The sequence below is a fragment of the Peromyscus maniculatus genome, chromosome 6 (assembly GCF_049852395.1).
Source record: "Peromyscus maniculatus bairdii isolate BWxNUB_F1_BW_parent chromosome 6, HU_Pman_BW_mat_3.1, whole genome shotgun sequence".
NCBI classification, from domain to species: Eukaryota; Metazoa; Chordata; class Mammalia; order Rodentia; family Cricetidae; genus Peromyscus; species Peromyscus maniculatus.
In genome coordinates this window covers 129,679,033-129,701,939 of record NC_134857.1, presented here as the reverse complement: position 1 = coordinate 129,701,939, position 22,907 = coordinate 129,679,033, and the positions used below count along the sequence as shown (strand labels likewise).

At 37.6% G+C, this 22,907-nt stretch overlaps 1 long non-coding RNA gene across 2 annotated transcripts in view; it reads right to left on the bottom strand.

The window, feature by feature from the left end:
- Window positions 1-16,672, bottom strand: part of LOC121830540 (uncharacterized) — a 32,073-nt gene extending 15,401 nt beyond the window's left edge. The window contains exons 1-2 of one of the 2 annotated variants that reach the window (XR_013052428.1): window positions 16,403-16,672; window positions 8,541-8,628 (exon numbers count right to left, since the gene is read on the bottom strand). This is a non-coding gene — a long non-coding RNA (uncharacterized LOC121830540). Of the gene's footprint in view, window positions 1-8,059; window positions 8,629-16,402 lie in introns of those variants that run through there. The other variant, XR_013052427.1, reaches the window with a different exon arrangement.
- Window positions 16,673-22,907: the final 6,235 nt, after the last annotated feature.

Below are 22,907 nucleotides of genomic sequence, written 5' to 3'. Positions count from 1 at the left end.
CTTCAGAGTGACTATCTGTGTGTGTGTATACAATGTTGGGAGCACAGATATTTTAAAAATGCAATGAACTATTTCTCAAGACATTATTTATTGGACTTGGCAATATCACTCTGTGGTCTGATGTTTGGAGAAACTTGATTGAAATGATTGCAAATAGCTTTCTGTTTTCCATTCATTTCGGTTCAGATCAGGGTTGTGTATTCTCTTACGTATAATAAATGTCAAAGTACTCGTGGGTGGTTTTCAGACAGTGAATGTGGTTTTTCAGCTACTAATTGCCAAGTTGGGGTTGCACAATCAGACTTCTGAGACAGGGTTCTCTGAAGCTTTGATCATGTCTCTTTTAGCTAAATGTGTTTGGAATGAGTTTAGAAGCAGTCATTGCTTGCTGGGGGTTCCTCTCCATCTCCCTGACAGCCATTCTCTCCTCCTTTGATTTGGTTCTTTCTGTGAGCGTCCTACATCAAGTTCATGGCATCCTTTGTTTGACCTCTGGTTGGTCCTTAATCTTGATTATCTACTGGTACCAATTCATAGGTTGTACTGATTTGAGGTGTTATTTGATAAGGGAGGACAATACTTTGTCTTCAAGTGCTTTCCCAGGAAAAAGTCTATTCTCTGTGCCAAATTCTTCACCATAGTCTTTAAGCTATACAAATAAGGTTTCCATATTTGTCATTTTCCTAAAGTAATTCTCACTAGATTCAACACTGATTCTCTTACTGCCAAATACAGTGGAGTCCTTTCTGTACTCGCTGCAACTGGAACCTTTAAACCATGCGTATGTCAGAGCTATTAGAGATCCCTGACCTTTTGTATGCCATTGTCCCTCCTTTTAACTCACTAAACCTTCACAGGGTCCATGGTATGCTCTTCATTCTTTGATTATTCTTTAACTATTAGTGTGCTTGCATTTTCTCTCCTAAGTTTCTCTTTTCTATGGTCTGCTGAATGATCTCGTTCAATTCTATTAGCCCAAAGACAATATGATAATTAAAAATTCCTACAATTAGTTTTCCTTCAGCGTAGGCTCTTATACTAAACTCTAGGCCTGCATACAAAACTGTCCAGAGAGGAAATAAATGACTCTGTATGTGGTGGTATTGTGTTCTGCAAAATATTGTGCACCCTAATAAACTTATCTGGGGTCAGAGAACAGAATAGCCATTAGATACAGAGGCCAGAAAATGGTGGCACTCATACCTTTAATCCTAGCATTCCAGAGGCAGAGATCTACCTGAATCTCTGTGTGTTCAAGGATACAGCCAAGCATGGTGACTCATGCCTTTAATCCCAGATTGTGAGCCTTTAATCCCAAGGAGTGATGGCAGAAAGCAGAAAGGTATATAAGGCATGAAGACCAGAAACTAGAAGCTCTTAGCCTGGTTAAGCATTAGGGCTTTTGAGAAACAGTTCAGCTGAGATTCATTTGGATAAGGACTCAGTCTGAGGAAACAGAATCAGCTGAGGAACTGGTGAGGTGAGGTAGCTGTGGCTTGTTCTGCTTCTATGATCTTCCAGCATTCACCCCAATAACTGGCCTCAGGTTTGATCTTATTAATAAGACCTTCTAAGATTCCTGGTACACTCTGTATGTCAAATAGCTATTCTCATGAAGTTTCTACTGTATACCTTTAAGTCAGTGTTGGAGAGCTAAGTTTCCTTTGTAAGAGTTACCTTATCATTGTAATTAATAGTACCAGTAATCTTAAAGACTGATGAAGCAATCAATTCCAAGTTCCTGCATCTAATCAATGACCTGAAGATCCTACCAAGTACAGTTCTATGTTATCTTGGCAACGTCCTACCCTAAACCCTCATCCTGATTTACCCAGATGACTTTGCTTTTCACATTTTGATGCATTTATTTTTGCTGTGTCTAGTCTCATTCCATTTTATTTTTCTCCTGTTACTTCCTCATCGTCTTCCTAAAAGTTGATGTTTATCATGTTGTTATACTGCCCATATAATACCATTTAAAAATAACAAAATATTATTCACTATTTAATGTTCAACTCCTCTCTTGACCATGTTTATTCCTATATGGTCTATCTTCCATCCATACAAATACATTTTCCCATCTCTCCCTTACTATTCCTTTAATTATTTGGTTTGCTAGAACAACCTATATCCCTGAGATGTCCGCTTTTCTGTCATTGCCTGAATTTTCTAACTCGGTGCATTTCCTCTTTTCGATGGCTCCTCCCTAAGCACTGGTTTACACTAATCACTTCTTCTCTGTCTCCACTTAATATTAGCTTATAATATGTTAATCACTCTAATAAAGTGCTCCTAAATGACAAGCATGACCTTGAAGATTAAAAATCCAATCTATTGCCCTGCTCCTACTACATTGTGTAATCAAAATCTCTAAAATGAGACCCTGGATTTGGTGTTTCAACAATGTTTCTAGGTTATTCTCCAACTCCTGAAAGCTATATGTCCACTGCTCTGTCAAAGTCTTTGTTGAAATGTTTATAACCATTAAAGGCTCAGACACGGGTGACAGAAGCCTGTTAAGAAGATCACCTGAAAGACAAGAGATGCTTTTAGGGCTTATTTCTGTGATCAAGAGATGAAATGCTATATAAAGAAGGAAATGAAATGACTGATGTATGAAGCAGGAGTCTTTTCTTCTCTGACAAAACTGCAGTGTGCTCTTGTTGTGTTAGAGCAGGCAAAGCAGGTTGCTATGAGACCTGTGTTCTTCTTGAAAAAAGGAAATAAAACAATTTACCACTGTGAGGTAGAGGTAGAACTGTGGCCCAAAGAGAAGTAGGTGACTAGATCCTGTACAAGGGTTGAGGTGTCGGATACCCTTCTTCAGAGGTCTGCCTGTGTGCATACATGGGGACAATGAGATGCTGTCTCCCCTTAAAAGTGAAAAACAAAAGAAAAAAAGTGTTTTTTCTTAAATGTTCACTGTATAATGTGAGAAATTCCTCTCAAACTCTTCCCTGCATTGTGATGGAAAGTACTTACAAACAATAAAATTAAAATGAAAAGGTAAATTAAGCAAGAAAGAAAATGAAACTAAATGGCAAGGAGAGCTTATTAAAATGATACTAACTATATAATAACATATTTATATCCATTTCACTTAGTAAGCATAAATTATTTGACGAGAAAAATGCTATCATATTTTGTGTTAAATGTGCATGTTTGTGTATGTGGGAGTACATGTACGTGCAGGGGTGTGTGTGTGTGTATGTGTGTGTGTGTGTGTGTGTGTGTGTGTGTGTGTGTGTGTGAATATCTGTGTGTGTGTGTGCATGTGTGCAGTGGTGTGTGTGTGTGTGTGTGTGTGTGTGTGTGTGTGTGTGTGTGCATGTGTGCGGTGTAAGCCAGAGGAGGACAACAGTGGATATCATTTCTTAGATATTGTCTGCCATTTTTTTTAATACAGTCTCCCGCTCGCCTAGGGTTTGTCAAATAGGTTATGCTCTCCGGCCGGAAGCTTCAGAGACCCACTTGTCTCTTCCTCCACACTCCCGAGACCACAACCCCACCACGACATCCATTTTCTTCTTTTCTGTGTGGGATCTGAGAGTAAAACTCAAGCTTCATCTGACAGAGCTACCTCCCCAGGCCAGTGTCTTACTTTTGAGGAAGTAAAAGGAGTACTTCTTGGCACATGAAATTCAGTCAAGAAAAACTTTTTGAAATGAATGGGCAGGAAGACTTCTCAACTGGCAAGAATCATAAAATTATATTTAACTGCAAAAAAAATGTTTCTGTAGCAAGATAATCTGTTAGCTAATTTGCATATTGTACTTCAAAATCCACACATTGTGTCCTGTTTAATTGAGTTATTCCATTACTGCCTTGAAGATTCACACCCACATGATGCTCTGAGTGTCTTTCAACACTGAAGCAGTAAAAAGGAAACACCAGTGCGTCCCATGCCTGCACAGAGAGGGTGGCTCACCGGCTGTGTGGTCACATAGCTACAGCCTCTGCTTCTATTATATTGTGTTCAATGATCTCAAATGTGTCTATTCATGCACTAAATGGTCTCTGTAAAATAATTTTCTTAATGAACACACAATAATGCTGAAGTCTGTAATTTTGAAAATAGGTACAATTTAAAAATTAACTAATGCTAATACTGCATAGGTTAATAATAAAATTATAATTTTCAATCTCTTCTCCAGGGCCTGTCCATGGGCATTTATGTTCTGATCAAATCACCAAAACATATTGTGATATAGTGGTGATTTATGGAAATGAAATTTTCTCCAAAGTAATTTAAATAAATTTTTCTAAAAAAAAAACTTGCATAGCAGAGTACATTTTCTGCTACTTTATATATATTTTTCTTAATACTAACATATTAAGTGTTTTTCCTCTTATTCTCTGCCTCCCCTGACCCTTAGCTCACCAAGGCAGAGATGTATTCTGTTTTTGTTAATGACACCATGAAAAAATGATACATGTAGAGGAGAAGGATATGCTGGGGAGGAACTGAGTGGGTTATGGATATCACCAAGGTAGATATATATGTCTGAAACTCTCAATGAATAAATAAAAACTATTATTCAAAACAAAAAAACAACTATGACCAAGGTGAAATTCACAAAAAGCCATATGAGCCCTGGAAACAAAAACTTTAATGGAATATTGTTTCTTTGTGTATTAAGTTCAAGGAATGTCTGGACCACTCTAAAAGCAGTATTTGTTAAACATTTGTAGAAATAGGAAATAAGTGACCATTGAAAATGACTGTGACAATCTAGACCCATTTCCCAGTGCAGGCCTGCCACTGAGGATCTATTAGACTTGGCAGGGGCCCCTTCTTCCTGTCAACTCCTCTCCACGCAGTTTACCATCAGCTCTGGAGTCAACCCTGTCTGTCCCCTGGAATGGAGGCTAGCCACAACCACCCACATTCCAAGTATTAGCTTTGCTACCAGAGACCTAACTGTACCCCAACCAAAGCCTGACTCAGCTGTGGAGCAGGGCAGTACTACCTCTCCAGGGACCAAACACAGATCATCCCCTCTTGCTCCTCCAATATGATGCCCACTAACTCTGCTCCTGAACTATAAAATGGAAGCTGCCTGTGACCCAGCTCCACCTGCCGAGGTATTTTAAAGGAACTCTTACTTTGTAAGAATCTAGTGGAAATAGTGTTCACCTATATAAGGAATGCAGTTTGGGAAGACTGAAAGAGAGTTGTTTCTTCACATAGACAGACACACATGTTTCTCCACATAGTCACAAATGTACACATACACATATTCACACACACAAACACACACACACACACACACATGCACGCACGCACGCACGCACATATGCACATACACACTTAGGCATGATGAAGAATTGAACAGTGAATGCTTCTTTTGGCAATGATGATAGGTACAGTTTTTTAAAAAAATCCTTCAAGAGAGGGAAAAAAACCCTCAAAATACTCTTCTTAAATAAACTCAATGAGCTACAAAAATGCAGGTATATATCAACTCCAGGTAGAAAAAGTAATTACTGAACAAACTGTGAGGTTTACTGAGGAGAAATTACAAGACGTTCACTGCCCAGTGCTCCCTACACTTGCTGTGTAGAGCCATTTCCTACACAGACATCATTTACCTTTGCCTTTCCTATCATTTCCATTTCTGCTATGCCATTCCATAACTTCAGTTTCAGTTGCTTTTGATTTACTTGATAGCCTCTATGTGTTAAGTACGAAAATTTCACCTAAGAATTAATTGGACTTCTGCCAATCCTCTACTCAAATTGTCTGAGAGAGTATTACACCTTCGCATTCCTATACAGTAGAATAACTTCAGTGTGCTATGGACACATAACAATATGATCGTTATGTGTCTTACTGAAGATTTTTTTTTCATGTAATGAGTTTTGCTGAAAGGTCTGTGTATTTTTACCATTCATGGGTTTTGACTAGTTTTCCTGAAGTTGCCATGTGCCTGTACACCACCAGTCAGAGGTGCAGGATTTATTAGGTACCAATCCTTGGCTCAGTTTCAGGCAAAGGAAACACAGAAGTTATAGTTGAGCTATTATAAGGAAGGGGACACAGTAGAAAGGTGGCCAGCAATTTTCAGCAATGAATTCTGGAAAATGAAAACAATGCAGAGCACCAACAGTGACCTAATTTCAAGGGACCAGTTATAAACACACACCATCCCTGTCATCCCAGTCAACAGACAGTCACCATAGCACCATGTACCTACCCCCTCCACTCCTACCCCATGAGAAGAACAAATGTCTTCACACTGACTCTGTTGTCAGCAATGATACATTCAACCTTAGCTTCTCTGGAGAAATAATGAGATAATAAGTAAGCAGTGGATAGAAAAATTGGCAAGAGCTATGGTAATTGCTGTAATCAAAACAAAAGATGCTTCTGATTGCTTCATGTTTAGCTGTTCCAGGTTGCTTTGTTTCTAATCCTGGCTTCTCAGAAAAGCTACCCCTCCTTACAGTGTCTTTCAGATGACACTGTGACACAGGTTTCATTTATTTCTCAACCTTGGACAAAGTGTGAGATGTAGTAAAGCTAATATAAAACCTACATGTGCGACTTCAGAATGATGGCACAGAAAGGGTGGGACCTTTGCCTTAACTCACTATAGAAATTGTTTTGTAATCCTCTGTAGATATCATAAATGATTACTTAACAGAGACACAAAAAGCATTATCACTAATAGTCATTTTTTGGAACTAATTTTATCATTTACATTTGACTGGGCAAAAGCAAAATTATATTATGCACATATGTATACATATATATATATGTGTGTGTGTGTGTGTGTGTGTGTGTGTGTGTTCATATTTATTGACTTTTTCTAGCAGATAGTTGGTATATTCATGGAATCTCATTTATTTTTCATTTCCTTCACAATTATCTATGAGCAAACTGACATTTTCTAACATCAGAAATTTATATTTGAATACAATGAGAAATACATACTCTGCATGTATGATATACAAATATATAGTAAATAATCCTTCCAATATGTTTTATGGATATATTTTAATCAGCTAATTTTTATTCTTACTTCCTATCACACCCTAAGCAGTAAATAATCCCCTACCATCCTCCAGCTCATGTAACAGTATTGCTCATTTAGAAGTGATGGTTTTTGATTCCTGACTCAGTCCAAGAAGGACAAAATCTGAGGCTGTGATGTGGGTTAGGCATGTACCTACTCTTAGTTGAAAGCACAGAATCTATCATTTCTTCCTAGCCTCTCTGAGGTCTTGAGTTGGAACCCTAGCACCACAAAATAAAAGAAACAAAATTAAAGTTCTTTTCTTTGTGATCTTATAACAACAGAAACAATATTGTGGGGAGGGTAACATTACATTTCACGCTGGAGTGGGTTTTCTAGAAATGGCCTCTGAGCAGAGGAACCCAACATTTGGTGACCAGGAGCTGGAGGCTGATTCTGGGCAAAGTGCTCCACAGTCACTTAGTCTTCTACAGTCTAGGAGAAAGAGTGTACACTATGCACAGACGATGCAATGAGGACTTGGAAGACTCAGAGAAGCTCAGGGGCTAACCACTGACACAGTGCTAGGCCAAGGCCAAGACTGCAAATCCCATGCATTTCAACCACGGAATGCACAGTTCACAGTTAATTAGCATTCTCCCTCTCTCCTCTGCATATATGACCTTAAGCCCCAGAAAAATTAATGTTTAGTAGCCCCTGGAGCAAAAAGTTAACGGTGTTAAAATGAAGACTCTTGTAGGTAAGGCTTCAGGAAGGCACATTTTAGAGGCTTCATTACCATGGCTTTCACTCTAAAACCATGAAATACAAGCTTCCCACTTGACAGAGTTCATAGTAAGGAACACACCGAAGCCAATTAGGTTTACAGCCTAGTTTCCCTTGTACCGTAAAGTAGCCACATGATAGCTATGTTCAAGGAAGTATAATTAAAAGTCATTGCCACCTTCAAGGAAACTTTTTTTCTAACTTTCTGACGAAATTATATTACACCAAAATGCCATTGTTAAGTCCAGAAATTTATGTCATACAAAGAAAGGATAAACAGTTTCAATACTCTATCAAAAGCACATTAATCAAAATATACATCATGTTTTTAATTCAAGGACAGATTGAAAAAAAGGTTTAATCTTGGATGAAAACAAATTTATATTATTTTAGACTAAGATTATTTCACTGCCACCATCACACAATTATAATATTTATGTTATAAAGTGATAAAATACAAAAACAATAACCTTAATTTGTGCCTTAGAATTCAGGACAGAAATGATTCAAAAGCAGATAGAAGTAAGGAATTAATTAGTGTGAAAATAAAAAAAATAGGAAAGAGTAAAATAATGAAAGAAATCAATGGTAACTGTGACCAGACCAAAAAAATCACCTCTATGATACATGGCTGATTCATCATCATTTTGTGGGTCAGTTCTGTAGAAGAGAAGACAGAAAACATTCAATCAACTCAGTAGATGGAGAAAAGCTTTTTGCAAGTGAGTCCTCATCTTGATTGAAGTTCTCAGTGTGGAGGGAGCTTGGAAACTCTGTGTCTAAGATGATACTCACTGGTGGATGACACAGTGCTCTCCTGAGACAAACGGCAAGGCAAGATGGCTGTTCTCGACTCTTGTTAGATTACATGCAGTGTTCTCATCTGTGTAAGGTCAGCAAAAGAAACAAAGTGTATTCAATCAAGTTGGAAAGGAAAAAGTAAATATCTTGTCAAGTGACTTGATCCTGTGTATCAAAAACAACAAAATCCGTGCCAAACAAATTTTCAGAATATGTACTGAGGAGTTGTGGGATGCTTCAGTGGATAAGAACACACCCTGTATAATCTTGACAACTTGAGTTTGGTCCTCAGAACTCATGTCAAATTATGAGATGGGGTAGGTCTCCTGCTGGCTGTGTGCAGTATTTCTATGTGTGTGTGTGAGGGAGACAGGAGAACCCACAGGGGCCTGAAAAGCAGCACAGTGGAACAAAAACAAGAGAGCCTCTGCTCAAGAACAAGATGAGGAGGACCACTCCCTGAAAGTGTTCTGTGAATTCATATTCAGATGTTGGAATGCATAACTGCACATGTGTGTGCACACACAGATACACTGAATAAATAAATATGTATTTAATACCTAGTAATACAAATAAGCGTATTTGTTTTGAACAAGGTTTTATAGTATCCAAAGTCAATTAAATAAAGAGGAAGAAATGAATTGCATCTCCACAGGCAATGGATAATCTGAAAATGGGAGAAAGACCACAAATTACTCAATCCCACACAAAGAACTGAAGGCAACTATGGATTTCTGAGAAAGGGAGAAATAGTCTTTTCAAAGGGGGAGCACACCAACTGATTATCCATTATCAAATAGTCAGGCCTAAAGACAGACATATGAGTAACATTATAAACACTAAGCAAGTTATACTTGGGAATATATTTGTATATACATATATACATATAATAACAATGAAAAAGAAGCCATGAATTTGAATGAGAGGTAGGATGGACATATGATATGGTTTGGAGGAGGAAAAGGAAATGTAATTATATTATAATCACAAAAATTAAAAAAATCTAACATTCTTTTTAAAAGAACACTGAGAAGAGCAAAGTACTGGGAAATAGAATCTACAAAAATTTAAATTTGAAGTATTAAGTCCTCAAATAGGTTTTATACTAATTAAAGAAGACCATAATAAATTAAACAAATGCAGTGATAGAACATGTCCATGGACTGGAAAACTCAGTGTCATTAATATGGTAGTTTCTCAAACTGAACTAAAGATAACTGCAATTATTAATGAAAACCAAATGGATGCATTTGATTTAAAAAAAATTAAGCTGACTCTAAAATACATGTGGAAATGCAAAGTTTTTAGAAGAGTGAAAATGATTTTGGAGTCAAACTCATAGGAAATAAATGTTCCAATTTCAAAACTTTATAAGCTGCGGTCATCACAGATGGTGCTGGCAAGGGATAGACAGAGATCAACGAAACAGAATCGAGTCCAGAAATAAACCCTCATGTTTATGGTCAATTGATCTTGTACAAATGTGCCAAGGGAATCAATGGGGAAAGGATAGTCAATTTGATATCCAAGACTATAAATTAAAACCTTTCTGCACACCGTATGCAGTAATTAACTCACAGTAGATAATGTACCTAAGTGTAAGAGGAGAAAGTACAAGCCTGTGCATCAAACATACAAACCATTTTTATGACCTTCAGTTCCATGAAGAGTTCTTAATATTTCAGAAACACATTAAACAAATTTAAAACTCACCAATTAAAATTTGAAATTTTCCATTTCAAAAAATACTATTAAAATATAAAGTAAGCATAGATTGGATGAGAATCATTGGAAATCACATCTTTGAATTAAAAATCCTTCAAAATATGAAGACACATTATCCAATTTAAAAATAAGAAAAAGACTTGAATAAGCATTTAACTGAAAATAAGGCCATGGTCAGTAAGCACATAGGAAGATGATAAGCCACACTCATCATTAGAAGAATGCAAATTTTAAAATTTAACTCAACATTCCTTTAAATCCACTTAGGTGACTATACTCAGACAAAAAATAATAAGGGTTCAGTCGGAAAGACATGGAGCATCCACATCTGTTGCTGAAATGTAAAATGTTATAGCCATTTGGTACAATGCATTGACATTTTGAAAAATACAAACAAATTTGCTATGTGACTCAGAGATACTATTGCAAGGAACCTACAGAAGATATGCACAGTTAAGACACTGGTTTAGAGTTCAATATCCATAGCAGCTTAAAAATGGAAAATGCACAGAAAAGTCTCCTTGGAAATGTAGAAGCTATGTATCCACAGTTTGGAACATTAACCATAAAAAAGGAGTCACCAACACAAGACACTAACTGGATGAACCTAAAAATCATTATACTAAATGGGAAAAGCCACATGCAAAAGGTTACTTGTGCAATTTCGTTTATAGGAAATGAGTAGACAGGGGAAATCTGCATAGAAATAAAAAAGATGGTGTTTTTAATATTCAGGGTTAGGAGTAGCCACGTGGCCTGCAAATGGACATGAGGAATTTTGAGGGTGTGTAGATGATGGAGAAGGCCTACCAACAGGTTGTGATGACTGAGATTTCTTTCACAACTTTGTAAAATCACTTCACACACACACACACACACACACACACACACACACACACGTGTGTGTGTGTGTGTGTGTGTGTATGTATATATATGTGTATATATAAATGTATGTATATATATATATATATATACAAACATGTTAGTTAAACTATTTGCTAAATAATGCTATAAAAATCAGTAAATTCAATATATTCTAGGCTTTTTCCTCAGTTTTTTAAAAAATATTTGATAGCCTGGAGTTCATTAACTCTGAACATTTGAAAATTTGCCCCTCTTAAAACACTCAAGTAGAAAAATCAGAAAGATATGAGACCACATTAATGGAGACAAAACAGAAAAGAGGTCATGAGTAACCATCAGTTTCACTTCATTTAAATGTGGGTAGCTACCTGGAGTAATAATAGCCAGACTACTGCTTATGATAACATGTATAAAATTTAATCTGCAAGTTGCCCACAAGTACAGATGGAGGAAGGAACAGGTGGGAGGTGTCTATATCATTATGTTGTCTATAATTTTGCTATTTGTGAAGAGAAATGAATATTCTAGGCTTTTTAGAAGGTCCTGCTACTTGTTTCATAAACATCATGCAATGAGACATGAATTCATGGGGGCACATGCAATGAACAGGTTATTTATGTATATTGCTCCTTGCCCTTGATTGAGAGTGCAGACCAATTGCCAAGCCTAATGATGTTTCTGACTATTATTTGTGATGAACAAGTTGTCAGGGCTATCCAAAGACCTGAAGTTGTTAAATAAGGGAAACTCATTCACAGCACCAGCCTGAAATGATAAACTTTTCAGCTCTGAAGTTTTGAGTTCAGAGCGGAGGATCATACTAAGCCAGATCAGGATATGCAATGGTTCTTCAGAAAACTAGACCAAAGGGTGGAGTATAGTTATCCCTCAGCATCCAGGGAGAATTGGTTCGCTGATTCAGCTTGGTATCAAAATCTATATATGTTTAAGTCTCTTATATAAATTGATGCAGTATTTACATATGACCTATACATATTCTTCCGTGCATGTTTAAACCATCTTTAAATTTCTTATAATGTCTTTCACAATGAAAATACAATGTAAATAGTTGCTTGAAGAGTATTTGGAACATAAAGAGTGTGTAAAAATTCCTTATAGACACAATTAATTGTCTTATATTTTCCCCTAAGTATTATAAAACTGAATTTGGTTAAATCCATGCAGACACAACACACAGACATGGAAAGCCTACAGTAATCAAGGACATTAAGGGACTGATTTTAAGATTTCTCATGGAAATTGGAAGATTTATTAAGTCCAACCTCTCCAAGTTATATGGCTAAATAGTGGCTCAGAGAAGATTTCCAGTTTGAGTTTAAAAGTAGTCAGCTGACCAAGTCTCCTTCTCTTCTGGGACAGCAAGTCTTTGTCTATAAATACTTAATAAGTTTGGGCACTGACTACCCATGTAATAGAGGATGATCTGCTTTATCATACATCTAATGATACAAATATTACTGGCATCTAAAGAAATAACTTCACAGACATATCTAGAATAAGTTTTGATCCAATATTTGAGTGCTATGTCCTCTTCATGTGGCTACACGATTTAAGTATCACAAGGGAGCACTGGGGAAGAGACAAGGACACTGTGCATTAGTAAGACATCAGGAAGATGTGGCCAGCAAGGGTAAGAACATGGAAGGAAAGGAAAAGCACAAACACAGTCCTAGGATGAGCCTGTGGAAAACTGGACAGTAAAGATCTGACAGCAGAATGTGAAAGGACCAAACATGGGTGAAGAAGATAGGTAGCTTAAAAATGGGCATAGGTAAGTCACCAGCTGGCACTGGAATTTGTTTTTAAATGATACATAATATCATAACCAGGAAAGAATACAGAAGGCAAAACAACAACAACAACAAAAAACCAAAATAACGAAATCCTTAAAAATGAAATGTGTTCAAGCAAAAAATGTTTGCTTCAGGAGTCCTTGAGCCTAATATGTCTTTCCTGTGAGGCTTAATGTATAAGCTTACTTGTATTCTGCACTACTAATAACAGATCGTGTTAGTATGTGAAAATAATTTTAAAAAACATTTTAATTATTTCAAAATTTTCTACAACGTATTTTGATAATATTCATCCCCTCAGTCTTTTCTTAAGTCCTCTCAAATCTCTTTTCACCTGTGACCCACCCCCCACCTTCTGACCTACCCCCACAGCTTCTGACCCACCCCCACAGCTTCTGACCCACCCCTACAGCTTCTGACCCCCCCTACAGCTTCTGACCCCCCCTACAGCTTCTGACCCATCCCCACAGCTTCTGACCCACCCCAACAGCTTCTGATCCACCCACACAGCTTCTGACCCACCCCAACAGCTTCTGATCCACCCACACACATTCTGACTTACCCCCACACCTTCTGACCCACCCCCACACCTTCTAACCCACCCCCACAGCTTCTGACCCCCCCACAGCTTGTGACCCACCCCACACCTTCTGATCCACTCCCACAGCTTCTGACCCACCTCCACAGCTTCTGACCCACCCCCATCTTCTGACCCACCCCACAGCTTCTGATCCACTCCCACAGCTTCTGACTTATCCCCACACCTTCTGACCTACCCCCACACCTTCTGACCCACCCCCACAGCTTCTGACCCCCCCACAGCTTCTGACCCACCCTCACAGCTTCATGTTCTCCAGTGTGTGCTGTCCACACACCTTTGAGTGTGGACCAGCCACTGGAGGAGCATGGTCAATCTACCAGAAACCACATCAGTAAAGAAAAGTGACTCTCCATCTAGCTACCAAACCAACATGGAGTGGAAGGAGTTCCTGAGCTCCCAGCCCTAGCTAAGGAGCTATGGAAAGTTGGTGTCTTCTGAAAGAGGTAGGGCTTTACCCTAAAGATGATTCTATTGAGCACTAGGCCATATGCTCTGCTCTCCTTGTTGCTGCTTAATAAGGACACATACATACTACTTTATCTGTAGTATTCTGCTCGTTCCTATTCAGACCAGTGTCAAACATTGATAAGGAACAGACTCTCTCAAGTAGTTAGAAATCAGATGAGAAAGATTGTGGTAAGAGCTGAGAACTTTTAACTCTGCTGCTTGAAAGGAAGCAATCTCAACACATAGTCAATTAAAATCCCAATTTTCTAGCAATATGGCCAATGCAAAAACTGATTTCTTTTCCTCTCTCTAAAATTAGTTTGGGGTAAATATGCAAATAATTATTTAAATATGCAAAAATACACTACATGTTAAAAAGATGAAATCTACAGAGGTCATATTGAAATTGAAAAGGTGACTTTTATACAGATAAAAAAGAAAGTGATTTACACATGAAAATAAGCTATAATATATTATATTGTATTAAAGTTTTAAATTACCTGTTAGGACTTTAAAATATGCCAGAATTTTAAAGTTTCATTGTTGTTTGCAGTAGCTATATATAGGGTTTTGTATTTATTTTGACACAATAGCATATCGTTTTAGTGTTGTGGTTTATTATTTGGACATAGATATTCATTACAATTACTTAGGGAAACATAACTTGAAACTTTTTGACTTACAAATTTAGAAAGCTTGCCCTTAAAGTTCTATTACCAAAAGGTTTTATAATTAATTCCCATGGCACAAAATAAACAAATGAGAGAAATTTTTTTAAGCTCTGCATTTTTTCTCTTTTTATTAATTTTTTCATTTGTTTTGCATCCCAACTGCAGTTCCCCTCCCTCCTCTCCTTCTGTCCCCCCCTCACTTCTCCTCTGCCCCATCCACTCCTCCTCTGTTTCTGTTCACAGTGCAGTTACAATAGGTTTTCTCTGAATGTGTGATTTGAAATTCAGCAAACAGAATTTTAATTATATGTCCTTTTATAAATTTGTACTTGTTGCAATAAATGTAGCTGTCCCACTTTTCCCTGTCCTAGAATTTATCACCTAAAGTAAGAACAAATTCTGCAATAAAAAGGGTTAGGGTTTTCAACATGAAACTCCACAAATAAGCTATGAATAACTTAAAAAGAAATCGGGGTAGGTCCAGATCAGGGTGCAGGGCCTTGAAGCCTTTTCTACGCAGTTATTGACCATTCATCAGGGAGTGTCCTCACATCCTAGCTCCTCTAAGAATACTCTGTTGTCAATCACTGGAATAATGTTTCCCTTTATTTATTTGTTTGTTTTATTTTTACCATACCCATTGCATTTATCACTTCATACTTTATATTTGGTACCTCCAAGAGTTTGGAATTTGACTATGATAGTAGCAAAAATGATCTCAGTTAATACTAGTGATATTTGTTACATCTCAATATTCCAACATTCAACTCTGTACTCATAGTAAATCTGACAAGTGATTACAACTTCCTCACAAACCTTAATCCCCAAGTCCCACACTTATCATAAATCCCACATTTGTTTTCTTCTCTGTGTGAAAATAATCTACACATAAATGGTTGATTTGTTCACCAGATACTAGCTTTGGCCAGTGTAAAATGAATTAATGAATGACTTGAAATCAGAAAGTTCAAGACTTGTGTTTGCTTTCTCCTCTTCTTACTGTCACCAAGATGTTACTATTGCAGATGCAGGCTGTGACATAAGACTACAGTTTACTCAAAGAAAGCGAAGGACATAAATATGATGTGAAATTTGTGGAGTTTTGACCATTGAGACTTATTTGCTACTATGGAAAGATCTAGCCTTTTCTGAATGGAAATTTGCTCATTATCATAGTTGGGATATTATCTACAGTCCTTCTGGCTAACAAGGCTGTCAGAAAAGCAGACCTGTCTCTTACCTTACATCATACATGATGCTAATCATGGAGCAGATACCCACAGAAAGACCAAAGTATTTTTTAGCAGATATTGTTGGGCCACACAATTATGTTGCTAGGATTTTATGAACAAAATAGCAAGATGTACCCATTTCCCATTTTATATATTAAAAAAAAAATCACTATAGTATCAGGTAACACAAAAATCACCATTTCTCTTTGAAGGGGTTCAAAAAGCCCGAGCATGGCAAACACAGGCCTGAGCACCCAAACAATTGCAGGCAGGTTTTGCCCTTTTACTCCTTTTCCTCTCCCTTGCTAAAAACTGTTGAATTACTTATTCTAGCTCCCCAGGTCTATTCCTTTATTTGGCCACTGACTCATTCCTGAGACAAAACACCAAGGTCCAACAGTCAGAAGTAATTATTTGGTTAATTTGTCCAATCAGGATTTACCAGATTACCCTAGCACAGACTACCTGCTTTCCCCTTAAAAGACCACTCCTGCAAAAACACCTTCTCTTGCTCCCTTGCTTGCTTCCCCTGATGCCGCTGCTTGCCCCTCCAGGGTAACAAATCTCTGTGTTAAGCCCGCAGCAGCACTGGCACCAACTCAAAGGAAAGCTGGGTCACTTAGCTCTCTCCATGTCTGTCTCCAGGATGGAAAATCTTGATTCTTAGGAAATAGCAACATCATAATGACAAAACAAAAACAAAAGACTCTTCCAAAAGTTGACATAGCGACAAAACCACTAACACTTTCAGGAGTCTTCTAACTACTCTTTCAGTTTGGTATTATGAGCTAATGCAAAATGGACATTCTATTGTCCAGAAACTCTACTCTAGAGACACACTTGGAAGACTAGTGCCATTGCTGTACTTGGGTACCTTCCTTGCAAGATATTCCTTCAAGGAAGGACTTCCTTTCCAGTTGTATAGACCACTGCCAGCCAGCACCCTTCTGCTCTCTAATTTATCACAGTACTTTCACCTTCAGGAAGGAAACACCTGCTCAGGGCAACAACTCATAGGATTACAGAATAGGACAGAATATTGAAAGTCTGGCCATTTTGAGCCTTACAGATTTGCTCCTGATTAAAAGTTCCCTGTGTTTTTCTTTCACTTCAGCTTTTTTCTCTGTTCACACCTGCTGCAGCCCTCTTGAGGGCATCACATCTTGAGCCCCATCTCAGCACCTGCTTCTGGAAAATCAACATGGGACAGCTTGTGTTAGAGGCAGCCTGAGAATGCAGCTGACAAGTTGGAATCTGAGGCTAGCTCATTCCCTGCCCAGTTGGCCATGGAGATTCAACATGAGTGGTGAACACCTGTGTGCAAGCATTGAACATACATTAGAACTTCCATTGGCAGGAAATTGGGAGATGGGCATTAATACCGGGGAATGCACCTGTCTTGGACTTTGGAAACAAATGTAGAACAAATACTGAAGGATTTTTATCATCAACTGGTAATTAAAAGCCAGTTGTGATACCCAGGGGGCTTTTTATTTACATGTGTTAACTGAGAGTATAGGAGAAAGATGAAGATCATATTCAAATTCTTAATTTTAATTGAAAAAAATTCATCATATTTCCCCTCCCCCAATTTCTCTATAATCTCCCCACCTCCCTACCTACCCTACTTTTTACTCATTTTTCTCTCCTTCTAAATTTCAAAACAAAAAACAAGGGAAAATACAACAAAAAATAAAAATCAAGACAAATAAGCAAAAGACCATTAAGATAAAAAAATATGTCCAAACAAAGCAAAAAAAAAAAATACATAATACTACCATGGAGTTTATTTTGTGTTGACCAAATAACCATGGGCACCAGGCCTGCTTCATATACCCAGTGACTCTCCATTGAGATAATTGATTTTTCTCTTGCCGATGTGTATCAGCTGTGGACAGCTTCATGGTTAGGGGTGGAAGCCTGTCTTTGTATCTCCCTTTCAGTGTTGGGACCCTGTCTGGCTTTTGCCCGTACAGGTCTTGCACACGCTGAAGCAGTCCCTGTGAGTTCAAATGTGCATTAGTCCTAGTGTGTCTGGAAGACACTGTTTCCTTGGAGTCACCCATCACCTCTAGGTCACACAAGCTTTTCTCCTCCTATTCTGCATAGATTCCTGAGCCTTAAGGGAAGGAGTTTGATGAACACATTCCATTTAAGTCTAAATATTCAGAAGTCTCTAACTCTGCACATTTCTGAGTTGTGAGTCTTTGCATTAATTTCCGTCTACTGCAAGAATAAGCTTCTCTGGTGTGGTTTGAGCAAGGCATTGACTAGTGGGTATAGCAGAATATTGTTAGGAATCATTTTATTGCTTTGTTCCTTTAGCAGTATGATAGTACTAGATTTGTTCCTAGACCTGTGACCTATCTGGTCTCTGGTTCTTGGTTACTTTAGCAATATCAGGTATGGATCCCAGCTCATGGAGTGGGCTTTAAATCCAATCAGAAAGTGCTCGGTCACACCGAGACATTTGTGCTGTTACTACACCAGCATATTGTGCAGGCAGGTCACTGTTGTAGGTTGCAGGGTTTGTAGCTGGGAGATGTTTATAGTCGCCTTTCAACTTCAATAGTACAGAGAGTACCCTTAAGTACCATGGACGTGTGTGTGTGTGTGTGTGTGTGTGTGTGTGTGTGTGTGTGTGTGTAAGCTACTGCAGAAGTAGGTTTGTACATGGATTTTCAAATGGCCTTTAGTGTTAATGTTCCTTCCCCAATACCCTTCTCTCCTATTCCCTTCATATTCAATCATATGCAAATCTTGATAGACTAGTTGAACTCCAAAGAATGTTAAATTGACAGCTAAAGTCTTTGTGGACTTTGGGAAAAAACATAAACATTATCAACTTACTACCAAATTGCACACTCTAGTAATCAACAGATGGAGACAGAAAAACTGTCAACTTGGGTCTTGCATGATGTAATGGGCTGAGCAATGTTCCACTTAAAATTCCTATGGTGAGGTCCTAAAGATGGAGAGAGGGTTCACCAAGGCAATTAAGGTAAAACAAGGTAGTTTTTCCCCTTTCTATTACAACTAATACCCGTAGAACAGTAGTTCTCAACATTCCTAATTCATTGACCCTTTAACACAGATTTTCATGTTGTGGTGACCCCCAATCATAAAATTATTTTGTTCCTATAGCATAGCTGTAATTTTGCTACTGTTATGAATAGGAATGCAGGTATCTAATATGCAGTATATCTGATCTGTGACTCCCAGAGGGTCCATGAACCATTGCTTTAGAAAGATACTAGGACACAAACAAAATTATATACATTTATGAAATTGTCAAAGAACATAATGTATAAAAAGTACAAATGAAGACAACTACAAGACAGAAATGTACACTCTAGCAGTTACTAAAAATGTAGTGTGGCTTTGGAACAGAATAACGGTGGATGCTGGAAGAGTTTTGAAAAAGTTGAGAGAAACAAACTTTTTCAGAGATTGTTGGTTAAATATGAACATTAGATATGATTCCAGGCAGGACTCAGAAAAAAATGAGTGTACTATAGAGATATGACTATTGTCTTAGCAATGTACAGCTATTTTCATAAAGAGCATATTGTCAAGGATTTGAAAGCCAAATGTGCTTCTGGTGAGGTATCGGATGAAGTTGAAGAATATGATGGAAACGAAGAACCATAATTAATGTAGATTTACTGGCTTGGGTTGTAGGTGCAGTGTAAACAAGAGTGACAGCTAAAATGCAACCTCACTTAGGGATGGGCTTAAAAAATAATGAGAGGAAATCTTCACAGTGTGTAGATCTGCAAACAATGATTCTGGTCATCTACTTCATGTGAAAGAGTAAGAGTCCAAAATAATTCAGGGGTTGATGGTCGGTGTTGGACAGTTTGGCTGGCTTCTCAGACATATTGAAAAGAGATAGCCAAAGAACAAAATGGACTATAGTGGTAAATTTAACATGCATATTGTGAAATATGTTAGAAGAATGAAAATAAACTACAATTTCATTCAATAATGAAGAAGCATGAATAATCATTGAGTAACAGAAGTCAGATAGTAAAGGGACAGCTTCATAGATATATATTAACTGGCTTGAGCTATTGCAGTTGAAACGGAGCTGGAATTTGGAATGGACAAATAATCTCTTAAGTAAGTTCCAGCAATGTTGTATTTCTTGGTATGGTGATAGTTAAGTGTATTCTAATAACTCAGCATACTTCTTATACATTATGTACTTTTCTGGATGTATGTTTTATCTTAGAAGATTACTACAATATAAGTACATGGACTTCCTCAAAAGAAACTTACAAGTGGTATTGATTTACCTACTTTGTGCAGTAAGAATGTTGATCTACCACATTGAACACCAAAATAGACACATGTCTAGTCCAGCCAGCTCATTCATGGGAGAAAAAAAGAAAGTAAAGGTCTAGTCTGTACTTGTCCCTTCCTTTCTGATCCCTAGTCAGATGTTACTCATCACCTATTGGGAAGAATAATAGATGGGAAGAAGAGAGACCAAAATCATCTTTTCAAGTCTTCAATGACTTAAAAAAGAAACATTAAGAACAGGGAGTAAGCCACAACAATGCATGCTGACATCGTTGCTCAGGTTCCTATTATCCTAACTCAGTGATATTAACCACTAAGTCAATAGTCGCTTGGCTTCTAAGACCCTCCTATTGCATTTGGTAATCAAATCAGCAGCTCTCAGATGGTACTGTTCCTACCTACAAGGATCCATTCTCTTAATACCCTCTGAGAGTCTTAAAGCCACTGGTAGACAGGAAAGACCCAAGTCTTGATTGATTTAAGGACTGAACTGATGATTATTTCAAATTGATTACACAATGCATTAAACACATCCATTGCAAAGTCCAAGTCATATCCAATGCAGTAGATACACTCCTCATACTTGTCGAAATATGTTTTCACAAATAGGCAGTTTATAGCTTTATCATAAGATTAAATGAGAATGTTAGGATAATGCCATGATAAGATGCCAATTTGCAGATGCTCTAATAATAAAACAACAAAACTGAATGTAAACCCTCTGTAATTGGTCTGGGAACGAGACTGTTAATTAAAATCAAATCCTAGCATAGCTTTGGTTAGTTACTTTCTGAACCTGATAGATGAATGAAGCCAGAAAGAAGCTGCAAGTCTAAGCTGCCATGTATATGAAAAAAAAAAGTCTGCACGGAGCTAGATCCCCAGGACACTAGATCAAGAAAGGGATGATGACTCATCCCTTTAACTCATAGTTAGTTTGGATAAAGAAGTCTTTATTTTGTTAAAATGTGATCTCTAAATGGGGCTCAATAAGATGCTCTTTACATGCTGCCATGATGAGTTTTGGAAGACTGGTGGAATATGATGCCTCTGGACAAATAAACATAAAATGAAGGATGGTTCTAACAGATAGTAAAGGAAGGTGAGGCATGCATAGAAGAACAAATAAATTTGAGACATACAAAATGAGTTGTACCCAGTGTCACTGCCCAAATTCTTCCTCCAGGGTTGAGTACTCAGCCCTCTAGCTGTTATAGTTACTCCATGCCACACCGGTTGGCCTTTTAGTAACCAAACTTGCATCTGAATCTGGCTGTGCAATTTACTTATGTTTTGTTTGTAGATGTTTTAATACTATGTCAGCATATCAAAGTAGTCATATAGAAGCAATACAGCAACAGGCCTGTTATAGGCAGTAGAAGATGACCTCTCCAAGGATACCCCTTCAAAACATAGCCCACACCTCAGTTTGTTGATATAAAAACAAAAGATGTGGTCCTCACACATCCACAAGGGACAACTCATGAAGCCATACAAGAATCATGGAGGATGAAGATGTAATTTTATGTGCTGTGTGGGTCAGTTTCTGTCGCTTCTCAATACTGTTTTTCTTTGTTTTCTCACTTGCTTACAGGAGTTTCTTCTAAAAGTACTTCTCAACAAATCCCTACATGCAATTATCCATCTCATGCCTATTACCAAAGAACTCAAATTAAAACACATGTAATACCTTAGTGACACCATTCTATAGCATAGGTATATTATATTCCTAAGATTTTTAACATATTCTTTCTCTCCTTTTTTCATCTCAAAAGGCTCTTTTCCAAGTTTTAACAAATTCCTGGTTAGTTTTCAAGTTCAAGATCATGTTTGTTCTATCCTTCATCACACCAAACAAAACCAGTTACTCTATCTAATCCCACAGCAGTCCAGAAAAATGTATATTCTCCTAGAAATCTACAAAGACCGTGCAGTGAATCATTGTGTGGGCACATATGTAATATGTACATTAATCTTATGGGAAAGAAGAATTCTAAAACTTTGAATTGTTAAATATAGCATTTGACCATTTGTGTATGTAAGTGAATAGTGGCTAGCTTTCTCTTTTAGCTCCCTCATTTTTTCCTTTCTCCTCAGCAGAGGAGAGCAAACAGAGTTAAAAGCTATAGAAAAGTGACAACACATGGAGGATTTCTTAAGTGCCTAGCTATATCAAGAAGTTTTGTATCTATTAATTTATGCACCATTCAGAAAACCATAAAATATTATCCTATTATTATTTCCACCTTACAAATGAAGGCCAGTGGTTCAGAGAGACTGCATAAGTCTTGAGATCACACAGCTAACTATGATGAAACCACAATTCAAATGCAACAGCTTTTAAATCTATATCCTTAAGCTAGGAACAACTTACTATTAAAATAGACTTTTCTGTATTTAATAAAGTATCCTTGCTGTTAAAAGCAATTCTTCTAAGAATTGATTGGACTGTTAACTATTACTCTTTGAAGAATTCTAGATCACCTACTGTCACAATGAATAATGGAGAATGACATAGCTGTGTTTCTAGAAAGGTGGTTGTTCTGAGAGGAGAAAGGGTGAGAGAAAAGACGAATGGAATCTGCTGTGATGAAGGGAGAGACAAGCAGACCAGCATGATGAGCACCCTAGGGATTCAATGTAATTATTCTCTACATCAGTCTTTGGCAACATCATCTAGACTCCATGTGCATGAACTAGAT